General features: G+C 36.8%; 1 protein-coding gene across 4 annotated transcripts in view; it reads right to left on the reverse strand.

The window, feature by feature from the left end:
• Positions 1-15275, reverse strand: part of DIAPH2 (diaphanous related formin 2) — a 1045110-nt gene that overhangs the window by 482904 nt on the left and 546931 nt on the right. The window lies entirely within an intron of this gene.

The following is a 15275-nucleotide window of genomic DNA, read 5'->3' on the forward strand; positions in this document are numbered from 1 at the left end:
AATTAGAACGTACCTTTAAAAAAAATTCTTGGGGTAAAAATAAAAACATGAATAGATACATAATAAAAACTAAAACCATGTTCAGAGACAGATTGTGGAGAAACTTGTATAGAGCAGGATTAATATAAGTAAGAAGGGGAGGGTTGGCCTGATTTCCCACCATATTATGGGATTAGACTTTATAAATAATGGGTTACCCATTATCCCTCATTGGCATATTAACAATAATTGGTATATTTCATGCATTTGGTTATTTTTTTCTGATCGGGTGATCATGTGAATTCACAAACTCTAAGCCGAAACACAGCTGTATCATGAACCAAATGAATTGTGTAATGGATAAGCAGGTTTATTTGATTCATGATTCAAACTTTTGCCTTTGGCACCAAAAAGGAGAATATTAATGGCAAGAGGACAACAACTAAATGTTTATTGTATTCACAGATCAAGTGAGAAGTGATAAAAAAAAAACATCAAAATAATGTTATATTTATATATTATATATTTAATACATATATAAACCAAATGGTGGTAAAATGCACCTATCCGTGTACTGCAAAATATAAACATTGGATAAAGTGCTTCAGCGCAAAAAGAGTGATTCAAATGCTCCCACTCCCAGAGCTTTTCAACATCATATGTGTAGGAGGGATAGGTATGGGTATACCTGAATTACTATATTTTCTCCTCCAATATTGGGGATAAAAGTACAGGTTTTCCTATATAATATAAAAGAAGAGAAAACTCATAGGACAACACTGTTATAGTAGTGAGTGGAGCTGATAAAACCTCTGTATGGTCCAACTCACATTTATTGGAGCCTGTTTAGTCAGAACTGGCTCAGGTAGTATCGCTTTTATTGTCTGTAGGTCCAAATGAACGAATATTTTGTTCCTCGGAATAAGAAAGATTTTTCCAAAGGAGACACCAAGTAGTAAAACAGTATCATTTATTTCCAAACAAAGTATTACAAATCTTACATTAAAGTAGTTGGAGTCTCATCCATAAGTCAGTAAAACAGCACAACGCGTTTCAACGCACTTTGGCATCTTCCTCAGGTGCATAGATACACTAGTATACAATCCTTGTATTTAAATGCCTTTTGGCACCAAAATACATGAAATGGGACCTCCCTCCGCTGTAATGAACCTATTAGAGTCCTTCTAAGTCCTTATTTCACTTGCCCTTCATATCTTGCTATTGCGTGACGTCACTTTCGGGTCGCGTGACGTCACTTCCGGTTTGCGTTCCAGCGGCCATTTTCTTGCTTTCTTACCCATACCTATCCCTCCTACACATATGATGTTGAAAAGCTCTGGGAGTGGGAGTATTTGAATCACTCTATTTGCGCTGAAGCACTTTATCCTATATTATAAATATCTGTATGTTAGTGGGATTTTTTGTGATTAGATTTCACAGTGTGTACAGCTGCATGTTTGAGCGCTCACCTTTATTACACTGTTTTCTTGTCAAATATAAATGTTATATTTACATTAGATACACAGTTTGTAGTACACTGTTTGGCCCAATTTCACACCCTTTTGGTTCATCTGGTAAATTTTCCTTAATTTTTTTTCGTTTACCAAAATTCGAGCAAGCCGGACATCTATATGGAAAAATTTGAAGGTCCCCAAAAAAATTATTTTCGGATAAAGTTGTTTGACAAAAACAAATCTTTCTGCTGCGCACAAGTCTAGAATTTAAAAAAGTCTAGAATTTAAACATTTTATTTCCAAAATAAAGTGACAATAATTATTGCATCCTTACTGCACCCATTAAAATCCCTAACAAGGCATCTCCCCACAGTAGACAGAATTCTCCAGTGGATAATAGATTACTTTTTGTTTTGGTGTGTAGCCTTTTTTCTTGTTGTTTTCCCCAACAATTTAATGCACTGTGCCTGCTGCAAGATTCTAATTTGTTCCCGGTGGCTGTGCAGTCTGTACAATCCCAGAATAAGTAAAATGTCTAGCTGCCCCATTGCTAGTCTAAGAAGCATTAGTGCCCAAGGGAATTACTCAGCAGAAACGTCAGCAACAAGAGTGGGTTAATAATAGTGACAATCGTTATGACTGTAAATGAAATGTAAAGTATGTACTTACTATATACATAAAAAATCGAAAACAGTAAAGCAGACTATTTAAAGTGAAGATAATAAATACTTCAGTCACAAGGTTATGTCTCTCTAACGTGACAATAAGTAAGAAAATAAGATGATTATAAAGCAGACATAAATTGTCAGGGTTAGGTGAAAGCTCAAGTCTTTGCCTCATGGAAATTTTACAACTATACTATATATTTTCATGGTTAAAAAAAAAACACAAAAAAACCCACACATTAATTAAAATGTTACAAAGTATATTTATTCCCAACTATTTGCTTTTAAAGTAGAAAATTTTACTGGAAGGAGTGACTGCATATTTGATGTGGAATATACAATTTCAGAAATAATAAGTAACTTTTATATAAGCTTCAGGATAATACGTGTATATGTACATATATATGTTTCTACGCTGCCAAATACTATTCCAAATAAGTCCTGCCACATTTTATTTCTAAAAAAAAACATTTTTTCCCCCATGTTTTGTGCACTAACTCACTGTTTTAATATAAAGTAGAAAACTACTGTTTTTCCCAACAGTAAATAAATATCAATATTTTCCTATCTAACAAACTTAAGGCCATGTATTCAAGTGCTAATATTTTCAGGTTTCTTTGTAAACAGACAAGATATTAGAGTTTCAACTTAAAGGACAAGTGCCACCTGAAAACTGTATGTTAAAATAATAATCCACAAATCAATTTTTTTAAGTATTAAGTATACATAAAAAAAAATAAAAAAAAATAAAAAAAACTCATCCCTACCTTTAGTACATGATGGGATCATCCAGCCATATATATGAACTTAGGGTCAGAGAGTGTTTAAAGGACATACTCGTTTTCCTGGCACTATAGTGCCCTGAGGGTGCCCCCACCCTCAGGGTCCCACTTCCGCCGGGCTGGATGGAGAGGAAGGGGTTAAACACTTACCTTTCTCCAGCGCCGGGCTCCCTCGGTGCTCAAGACTCTCCTCCTCCTTTCCCCGTCATCAGCTGAATGCGCAGAAAGGGTTAATCCTAGGTGGACCTGGCACCTAGACCACTTCATTAAGCTAAAGTGGTATGGGTGCCTATAGTGGTCCTTTAAAAACAGATAGCCTCTATGGTCTTCCCTGCATCTTTCTAACTGTTTTTAAACACTCTGATGATCATGCATATGGCCAGTGCTGTATCTGTCCCAAGGCTGCACTTTCAGGGAGGTGGCAAAAAATGTCACCCCCAAATACCTGCTCTGATGCCCCTACAGCTTTCACATGGGATCCCTGCATTCGCCTGTCATAGGGGGGCCGAGAGCTGGGCTGCTGGCCACCTTAAGGCCCCCCGTGGCAGCCAGCTATGCCGAATGGCCTGTGAGGGAGCAGATCAAGAAGATGGCAGGATCACAGCAGCCACATTGGACCCAGGGGAAATGATCCAATCCAGCTCTCCCAAAGGTAGGAAGTTTGGGTGGACGTAAATATAAATAAACAGTAATAATTTGTCAGAGAATGTTTATGTGTCTGCCAGTGAGTGTATTGGTCAGTGAATGTGTGTGTGTGTGTCTGTTAGTGTATATATGTGTGTGTCAGTGAGTATGTGTGTCTGTCAGTGAGTGTGTGTCTGTCAGTGAGTGTATGTGTATCTTAGAGTGTGTACCTGTCAGTGAGTGGGTGTGTCAGAGTGTGTCTGTCCGTGAAAGTGTGTGTTGGTTAAACAGTATGTATGCCAATTAGTGCGTGTATGGGTCAGTGAGAGTGTGTGTACTTAAAGAGATGATGTAGGAAGAGGTGGAGTTCTAAGAGGAAAAGGTGGAAAAGAGTAAGGGGTGGGTATTAAATAGGAAGAAGTGTAATCTTGAAGTGTAATCTTGACAGCAAGGGGTGGCGCACATTTAGATTGGGGTGTGTGCTTGAGTTTAACCCCTTAAGGACCAAACTTCTGGAATAAAAGGGAATCATGACATGTCACACATGTCATGTGTCCTTAAGGGGTTAATCATGCCTATGGCAGCAAAAAAATCAAAATACATCACTATATGACCTTAAGATCTCTTCATATACTAAAGGTAGGGAGGAGTTTTACTCATGTTTTAACTGTACTTCATTTGAAAAAAAATATATATTTATGCTCAATTCTTGTTGAAAGGAATATTAGATAAAAAATTGTTTTGAGGTACCACTCACTGGTCTTATCATATTCCAGTACAGTGAGTGTATTATGCCATAATAATCTTGAATGAGGACACAATATTAATTTCCTCCTCCATTATACCCCCTCCCCCCATTTGTTACTGTTATTTTTTTAATCATATTTTTTGGTGGGCTGTTTAGCATTATTTACCGCTTTATTATAAATGTATTATTTATTCCAAATGCAATATTTTTTTATTTTATGTTATATTATTCCTTCCGTTATAGGTAAGGTGAGCCTACATATCTGCTGATGGACTAAAGGATGGCCAATATACAATATATATATATAAACAAAGAATGAAAACAGGAGCACTCTCTTGGATTTCCAAAATGTATTTTAAAAAATCACCACCTCTACATCAACGTTTCGACCCTTCTGGGTCTTTATCAATCTTGATAAAGACCCAGAAGGGTCGAAACGTTGATGTAGAGGTGGTGATTTTTTTAAATACATTTTGGAAATCCAAGAGAGTGCTCCTGTTTTCATTCTTTGTTTATACTATTGCTGGGAAGCACCCGGGTACAAGTTACTGGTGTATAATTTTGTTTTAGGTTGAGTGCCAGAGGTTGGATATTTTTTTTATATATAAATATATACACACACACATATACACATACATATATATCTATATCTATATATATATATATATATATATATATATATACACACATATATATTGACAAATATTACACATATATAGATGCCAATATTTATATTATATTTAAGTAAATGATCTCTGTCAGATGTGAGAAAATATAGCTTAATTATTTGGAACAGCCTGATGGCTTTTTATGATCCTACAATAGCCGACTGTTTTTTTTTTTTTTTAATGACCCTGTTACATTTCCTGGCTTGGAATATAAAAATAAAATAGAATTGTTTTTTTTTTCTCAGAGCTGTCTTGCTTTGCTCAGGCATGCTGTACCATTTTCGACATATGAAGGGCATTGGTAAGATTTTCACAAGTTCATTTCGCGACGACAAAAATGCTTCTCAAAAAAGGTTATCAAAAACTTTCTGCTGTGTGTGGCCCTGAAGCAAGCTCGTTACACAACAAAACACAATAGGAGATGACACATATGCTTAAAGCTGACAAACGTTTCACCTATACACTCGTCAAGCAAGGTCTTCTAAGTCAAACCCTATTGTTGCATCCTGTTTTCACGGAAATGCATTGAGCATCTTTCTCACTCATGTTGCTGTTCTTTCTCTCATAAAAACTGGAATAAGATAAAGTAATTTCTCCAAATAATGACGTGGCCTGTTTTAAGTAACAACCCTACACTTGTCTTTCTGACTTGCTTATAAACCTGCAAAAAAATAACAGGCACCTCTACATGAAAATGATACACTCTGAAGAGCTGAATACACCCTACATTTATAAATATATATTTTATATTTAACCCTTTAAGGACACATGACATGTGTGACATGTCATGATTCCCTTTTATTCCAGAAGTTTGGTCCTTAAGGGGTTAAGCACCTTTTTATGTTTAAGCATATTTAAACACTAAAGCCTTTCTATAAGTATGGTGCATGTTTTTACAAGTCTGGCATACGGACAAATTAAGGATAAGCTGGAGGTGAATGGAAGTGAAGTGCACACACTGCAAGCAAACTTTTTTTTATATAGTATCCTGATAGAGTTGCTGTGACAGTGAGTTGCAAAATGTACTTTACTTGAGGAATAACTAATTTGTGAAACTGTAAATGCTTAGCGATGGTTAGTATCGGTGGAGGTGGGTGTAAGTAATGTGCAGATGTTAAATGCACTTGTTGACCATAGAATGTAGATATTTTATAGCCATAAACTGCTGCTGTTTGTTGGTATTAATAATGCTTAAAGAAACAAACATGTATTCCTGATCCTATAGTGTTAAAACAACCATCTAGTCCCCCCTGGCCCCTCCTTATCCCCCTATTACAGTCGGATGCTGCTGGCTCAGCCCCCGATCTGCCTGCTTGGCTGACATCATAAGAAGCGTTTCTCTCAACCAATCACAATGCTTTCACATCAAGGAGGCAGATCAGGGGCAGAACCAGCACAAGTCAAACACAGCCCTGGCCAATCAGCATGTCCTCATATATATGCATTGAATCAATGCACCTCTATGAGGAAAGTTCAGTGTCTACATGCAGAGGGTGGAGACACTGACTGTCAGAGCTGCACAATGTGCCGCACTGCCCCAGGAAGCAACTCCAGTAGCTATATGAGGAGGGGCCAGTGGAGGTATCCATAGACTGTAAGGTACACACTGCATTTTCTCTGAAGGTAATGATTATACTCACCAGAACCAATACAATAAACTAGTTGTTCTGGTGATTATAGTGTCCCTTTAACAGGTGTTTTTCTTTACAAACATGGATGCTAGACCATACTTGGAGATCAAAATACCAGAGATTTTGTAGTAGTCATTAGAGTGTAAGTTCACTTGTCAATGTAAACCTGAGCAAGCTTCCTAGATGGATCAAAATAACAAGTCACTGTGTTATTTTTAGTTTAAATGCAAGACGTCAGTGTGGTGGCCACCCTGAGAGGAAGAGGGGTTTCGCCGCCAGAGATGTTCCTTCCCCCTAGTAAGAGTGATGCTGCAGTAATCTCAAGTAGCGATAATCCAAGTAGTGACATAGCTAGTATAGCTTTCCCCTACAAACATGAGACAAGGCTCTATGTTGAAGGTAAACTGGAACTGCTTTAATGGGAGCCACACATGGCCTTTTATGTGAGTCCCCATGCAAGGAGTTTTTTTGAAACATATTCCAGGGGCATTCCCACACTGGACCTGAGAGGAGACTACTGTAAAGTACACCAATAAATTACATTAACTCTTAGGTCCAGGACATACACTTCAATTATAACCCAAAACATACATTTAACAGTTAGGTACCCCCTCAAGTACTATATCCCTGGATAGCCTGGATCTGAGTGTCCAACATATCCCGAAAGTGCTCAGATCCCACGAACACAGCTGAAATGCCACCAGGGTAAAGTTTAGACTGACCATGCACGAGGTGCCTGCCCAACAGAATACCATTAAATCAGGCTGAGCGGTCGGTCTCCTTAGGGGGTACAGAATACAATAAAATAACACATGGAACTGGTCGTACGTATGCTTGGCTTGTTTCCCTCGTTCGGAGTTTGCTCCCACTGAATGCCTTTCCATTCACACACATTTTCCGGAACTTTGATGGAGGTGGAAGTTCCAGCGGTGTTCGTGCAGTCGAGTGTCCGATTTTAGTTCCATACACTCGATGACCAAACACTGCTGTACGTGTTTGCGGCCAAAGATGGCCGCCGCCACATGTTTGTACAAACGAACGGCAACCTCCCAGACGATGGTTTAGAATGTTGTGGTACTAGTTAATGAGGTGTTGACAGGGGTGATGGAGGTTAACAAGCTGCACACTCCATAGCTTGTTCGGGGGTTTGTTTGGTATTCAAACAAAATAATGAGAAAAGCAAAGGAGAATGCAATGTACCGAACAACCAGGAGAATGAAGCAAAGTAATTGTAATCCAGGGAAAGGGTGGTCTGTCACAGTGGCTATACCTGTTAAGCCCTGCAACCCTGCATGCTAAATAAAGGAACACTGTAGGTCCATCGATGTAAAACATACCAGACAGTCACTTGAGGCACTTCCCGAGAGTTTCACAGAGTTTGACTCCGTGAAACAACAATGGATGTCCTCATACTCATCATGACTACATCCAAAATTAGAAAAAAAAAATAAAGGAAGCATTGAGGCAATGCTTTCCTATGGGGAAGGACTAATGCGCACACCCATGCACACTAGGTCTCCCCATTGGCTGACATCAAAAAAGACAGAGCCAAACCTCAGACATGCTAGTGCAGGATAAATTCATTTTTTTTTATACCTCGCATATACATATTTTTTAAATATAATGATTAGTAAACATTATATTAAATGTCCTGGAATGAGACTGTTCCTCTTTAAGGACCAATAGGCTATAACAATCAGTCTATGAATTATCCTATTGGAAATGGGTCTTCCCACATAGCTAATGATGGTAGCCGAGCTGTGTAGAATTGCCTTTGCCAAGTAAGTAGGAGGTTCCATACTGATACATGACTTTCCTACTCTGGAAAAGTAACAACAATCATGGAATGTATCCTTAAGGGGTTAAGTAAAATCTATGTAGTATAAAAAGTATAAAAACATATATAAACCTTTAGTCCCACAAGCAAAGCAATGCTTTCAATAAATATCTGTTATTTGTGGTATTGTACTCTAATACATATGACACTGAAGAAAGCTGCTGCAATGAAGGACACATTTTATAATCAGATACATGACTCTTGAATGATTTTACAGCAAAATACCAAGTAAAAATAAGGCATTTTATAAGGCATATTCAGACAGTACCAGCTCTCCGAGGTACTTATTTTTTTGTACAGTATGAAACCATAAATCAAAAAGTTCATAATTGCATGCTGCCTTGAAAAACATGTTCCCATAAAGAACACATTTTGTAAAAGGTGATATATATATTTTAACAAGATAGATGCAATTTTATTTTTTCCAGTGTTCCAAAAAATCTTTGAAGCACTTCAACCCATTGTTGCTCAGACGTCATGCAACTAAAAACATGTTCTTCAAATAAGACCGAGCTAATGACAAATAGTAATTCACCATCAGACCATTTATATTTCTAGTTTTCCTCCTTTTCTCTGTTAACTCAGTTATCGATTTTCTGGAGTACAAGAAAAATTAGTTAAATAACAAAATTATTCTAAAAGAGATAAAACAGGTTATATGACATGTCACAGACTCACTACTCAGGGTAATGAATATTAGGATGGTTTATAAATTCTGCAAATATAAAAAATATTCCACTGTATATTTCTAGTATTTGTTCTACCATGTGAAAAGTAATTGACATCTCAACGTTTAGCTCATTTTTTATTTTTTTTACTAAAATGTAAATTATCAGAAAGTAAATTTACATTTTTTAGGTCAAAACAGCCAACTTAGAGAAAGTAATCCATATCCCATATATTTCCAGTTCAGCCATTCTACTTTTTTGGTTGAACATATATAGTCAATTTGAATTCACTTTTTATTCATGAAACTCCCACTTTAGTAAATAATAGTTTTTTACCAGTCACCGCAATAGATTGGCTAGTGTTATTGTTCTCGCTGTTTTCTGAATCAAAATAGCTCACCATCGTGGCAAGGTTTAATGGGTACTAACAACAAACCTTCTAGTACACTGCTTTTCAAAAGGCAGTTTGTCACTAGTGCTAAAATAAAACTACCTGGGGCATTATATGCCTAGATCTATACAGACATATTCAGATACAAAGGATTATTCTCTAAAGTGAAAATTCTAAGTGAATTCCAAGTGAATGTTAAATTCAAGGCCAAAAAAAGCTAAAATAGAAGCATAGTTGGCTTCAAGATGTTTCCCAGTTCAGCTATTTTTATTTGAATTTTAAATTTCACATTGCATTCACTTTGAATTCCCACTTTGGTGAATAGCCCTTATAGTGTTGATGATGCTCTAGACCTCCATAATAACCATAGTGGACCGCAACAGGGTTTTCTCTTCTTCTTGTACATGGAGAGGCAATAAAAAAAGTAGGGAAGCCTGGTACCTTCTATGAACATCCACAGCTGGATGGTGCTCATTAATCACCCACTTATTTAAGTGGTGGTCCCTACAAAAAAAAACCCCACTAATATACACAGCTATTTGTTGACTAACATCAAAGAATTAAAGTTAATTAATAAAAGGCTAAATAATGAATGGCAACTGAACAAATATGGTCTTCATAATGTTGAAATCTTAGACTACAGGTTTTTTTTTTTTAATAGGTTGTTTTCGGAGTACCAACAAATCGGAGTGTATGGTGCGGTATGACCCAAGGCAGTTGGATCTGGATAACTACACAGTATACATCTTTAGATTTTTGCCAGGCTGTCAATACTGTGGCATTAATTTCTATTTTTATTAATTACTGAATGCCTCTAGCTTGTCACTCTATCCGATATAACAAGCTGTCAAATAATGAGTTATCATTAACAAGATTTTACGAGCATGGCCAGTTAACACACCACCAACAATCATCACATTACTTCTAGGCTAACAGACAACTTGGCTATCAATAAAAAAAATATATCTTAGCTTGTTCATTTAATCTTCAAGCTTCAATAAAAATAATCTTTCTTCTTCACTGTGGTTGAAGAAAAGCCCATGAATCATCCATATTTTGACCTGTTCTAATCTTGGAATTACATATCACCAGCTGTGATATATGAGCGCTCAAATCAGTCTCTGTTTTTCTTCAAACTATCAAATCTAACAATTCTTGCTTTTAGTGCTAAAGAAATTAGTCCATTTAAAGGAAAAGTAAAGGCAAGTTTTTTTAAATAATAGAATCATGAATCAAAATATAATATTTATGTGTTATTTCCAATGTATGGTCGTTCTGAAAGAAGGGGACAGCTGGAGTAGCAGGAGATGGAACTAATTCTACGAGTGGTTGGTGACTGTCGATAAGATGGAGTTCCGAGATAAAGCACATTACAGATCCAAAAATAGTTTGTAAACTGAAGCTTGTAAAAAGACAAGCAGGTTGGAGGAGGTAAACTCCAATCTACCCATAGCAATACCCCAGAGACCCTCATCAGCACCCAAACTCAGAGCCACCATGGCAAACTCAAAGGGTACCAAATCATGGCTTAATTCTTAAGTCAGTCGACTAGGCTTTTAATAAGTGACCAGGAGAGACAGAAGTCAATGATCCATGGCCAATGAGAAGCTACTTAAACAGTAGCTAAAAAAGTAGGGATTTTTTTCATATACAAAATGAAAAAAAGATAAACAAATATAAAAAAGACAAAAATGACAAACACGTGACATGCAGAAGATGTCTGAATTGTCTTTGAAAATTATCTTATTTATAAACTCTCTGTTTTCCTGTTCATAAATAAAGTAATATTAGAAGGAAACCTTTCCAATCTAATATGATTTCTTGGAATTTACTTTAACATGCGGTGCTCAACAGACTGGTTCACATCATTTACTCAAACATGGTCTAAAAAGAACATTTCGGACAAAGAGTCAAGAGCAAATATTTCAGATTTAAAGAAGGTCACCAAAAAGTTACCACTACAAATAAGAATGACACAGATGTGACAACTGGGAGGAAAACAATATGGGTTTAATATATGCAAGCATGGCAAGGTTTAGCATTTTATGCAAACAATACGCAATTTGGGCCAAGTTTCACAACCTTTGATAAGTCTGTGCCTAAAGGTATTAATCTTTGACTGTATCTCCTGGGGGGCCTATCTTTGGGCTTTGCAGCTGAACTTTCCCACTGATTTTAATGAGAGTTTACCAAATACGTTCCAGAGCATGCTTTGGGGAAACTCAAATATTGCCTTGACAGGATGCAGCCAAATGACATCCTTGTCACATTGAATGAAACATTTAAAAGGAAATGTTATTCCATTTGTGCTACACAGTTGTACTGACAGTTGAGCTATACACAGTTGTAATGTCATGAAATATTGCTGTACAGTTCACAGGAACTTTGGAAACACAGAACATTTCTTCCCTAAGCGTTTGGATTTAATTAAGATATTGGAAATAAATGAAAGAAAAAAATAAATTAAAGAAACACGTAGAATGAAAGGATGTAGGTGTAGCACTATGTATTAGGGTATGCAAGCAAAAAAAAATGTATTTATTTTTTAAGTAAAGGCCAAGAGCTTTTTAAAAATAATTTGCTATGGATATTTCTGTTTATTCATTAAAGAAAATAAAGTAGAACAATGTATAATTTGTTTTTCTGCTATTGCTTGCAAACTATAAACTCACCAGGCAAGGCACAGAATTTTGTTTTCACTAACGAGAACCATGTGTTTACATTCCTGTATTATTTTACCTTTAACCGAATAATGAACTAGTCCAAACTGATACAGAAAGTGCATTAGGAATCTAATGGGGAAGGAAAGGGCACCTCCCTTGTGTGCGGCTATGTGAATAGCTATTATGCTTTAAAATGATTTATGATAACATAGAATGAAATGTTCTCTACAAGACTCTGACAGAGGTTACACAAAATTGTTACACTACAAAATCTATCTTTGGTTACCTTCCTGATCAGAACATATTTACCCATGTAGTATGTTGACAATAACAAGGGGACTAAACAATATACAGTAACAGAATCCCAAAATGTCTGTGGTGAGGATATTATTTCCCTCTCCTGTCCTATCCTTTTTCAAACCCGACTTACAAAATACATATTTAACCAGTGCTAGAATTATTTTTACATTAATAATATACACCAACACTGCCTTTTTATAATGGACTTGGTCTGTTTTGAAACCTTGCTTTACTACAGAAAAATCCTGGGAATCTTTCACAGTTTCATTTGCTGTCTTTTGACAGGGAAGTGTTGTGGCCACCTTTCACTTCAGTGTAATTTATGCTGGATTGTCCATTCTAAAACGTGAGTCAGTAACTAGTAACAAGAGCAGCGGTAGGCAACCTTCGGCACTCCAGATGCTGTAAACTTCTCTTACAGGCATAATGCTGGCAAAGGAGCATGGGAAATATAGTCGGCAACATCTGGAGTGCCAAAGGTTGCCTATCCCTGAACTAGGGTCTGATTCCATGGCAACGACCACATTTAACTGAATTATGTGACATTCGACGTTGCACGTCATCAATTGCTGATAGTAGAGACATATTGGGTTTAATACTTCGCCATGAGAATCATTAGCTAAAGGGTAAACCATATGTGGACTCCGTGCTCACTGTGCCTAGAGGGGTGTCAGCTACACCTTGCTGATAAGGCCCAAAAAGGCTGAAAGATCATCCAAAGTTGCAATAACTCTCATGCAGAGAGAACTCGTCGGCATTCCGGCTCTGGACTTCCCTTATGGGTGGGATCAGTCTGATGTGCAGCGGTAAAGGTTCACTCTGTAACGGCACAAGTGAGCAAAAACTATTTTGAAACCTAAACAGTGATTTGTTGAAGGGGAAGTGATTGAATTTCTCTTTGCTTTCGCCCGTTCTCAGAGTTCTCATATTCTCTATTGCAAGAGAAATAATGAACCTGCAACTTTATAAAGAAATAAAAGAATCCAGTTGAGGAAGAAGGGCTGATTTAAATGAGCTGTTCAGAATACTCGATTTGATGAGGTTTTTTGCTTCTTATTTCCCATGCAAATGTTTACTATTATATCCTAATGGCAAGTACTTTGCTGGGAGAAAATGTATTTCCCAGAAGATTATTATGTGTCTGTACAGTGAATACAGCATTTGATTTAAAAATCCTAATCTCTGTCCTCTAAAACAACTATTGCAACATGATGGTATTTCCCTGCAGATTGGTTCTATTTCATCTGAAGCTTGGCAGAAGCTGTTTGCGAGCTCCTTTGAGTCCACCTCTCGTATAAGATGTCAGATCAGTGGGCTGAGCTCAAACTTGGGGTTGACAGGCAGATGACAGATAGGGGCCTGGTGTATCTTGCAGTAAGAATGGATTGCTGGATATTAACCTCTTCTATCTGCAAAGACACCAAGGCTTATCTCTTAATTACGAATGTCATTTCTAACAGTCATTTCCTATGATAAATTAAATGATCCAGAGCAGAAGGATATGTATGTTGTTTTTTTGTTTTTTTAATTTTGTGACTTTATCTATGACATTGACAATAATTGTTTTAGAAGAAAAAATATAATTATTTTTAAATCAAATGCAATTTCCATTATACAGGCACTTGGTATAATTATCCTCAGAAAAATACATTTTCATCCAGCAAAAGGTAAAATGAGGGACGGACAAATATATAGACAGACACGTAAAAAATAGGGGACCAAGGAACAGTGAGCCGATCTGCAGGCACATTATGGGGATCAATGGGAAATAGGGTGATTAAAAAAAAAATATCACCAAAACTGACACATCTTGCTTTTGTTGGCATTTTGCATCTCCCTTTATCAGATCACATAGTGCATCTGATTCTTTCCTGACCTCTCCCGGTGGTACAAAAAACACAGAGACTGACAGACAAAGAGCAAACAAAAAACACAAAGAAAGGTAAATCAATCAGATAACCATGCAGCGTCAGATAGCTGGGTAGAATGTCTGACAAACACACACGGAAGTAGAAAAAAAGGTGCACACATTACTGCAGGGAAACATTATCAAAAGCCGCATACAAACATTCAGGCACTTTGTTAGCCGAGAGCTGCCTTGATATTGCAGGCAGATAAGGGGGGTAGAACTGAGCTGCCATTCAAATCAGAGAAGATGTATGTTTCATTTCCGGCTGACCACTGACTGCAGCGTGTTTAATGTACCATACACAGCTAAACCAGGTTAATCCATGCTTGATTCATCTGAGGATATGGGCACGTACAAGTTCTAAGCGAGAAACCAATCTTATAGCCTGTATTTACAAGTCACGTCTTAATCCTGAATCCCTTTTTAATTCAAAATTAAATTAAAAAAAACTAAATAAAAAAAAAAACTTGCAAACTGACTCAGATTAACTGTATCTGACTGCCTTTCTCACATAAATAACCACAGTCTGCCGTTTTAATTATGTGAAAGCTTTCACTTTTCAATTTCACTTATGCCTTTAATTTTGCAGTGTCATTCATAATTACTGTTTGGGGGAAATGGCTCTTTTTTTTCCACGCTAAGCCTTCTTTTTTCCTGTTGACACACACGTGACAGACTTGTGTTGTGAATCATATTAGATTATTGGGGAATTTTAATAATTGAGTTGCCAGAAAGCATTTACCTGTAAGGAAATAACACTGAATACTGCTGTCAAATACATTCAAGGTGCTATTATATGCTGTAATAAAATAAAAATAAAAAAAATACTTTCATTGTAAATGCTTCACACAGAAGAGACAAACACATAATGAACGTGCTAGTCTCATTTGTATATCTTTTTCATGTCTGAAAGCACAGTTCAGACAGCATTTTGTTTGCTCTTACCAACATAAAAT

The sequence above is a fragment of the Pelobates fuscus genome, chromosome 9, assembly GCF_036172605.1.
Source record: "Pelobates fuscus isolate aPelFus1 chromosome 9, aPelFus1.pri, whole genome shotgun sequence".
NCBI classification, from domain to species: domain Eukaryota; kingdom Metazoa; phylum Chordata; class Amphibia; order Anura; family Pelobatidae; genus Pelobates; species Pelobates fuscus.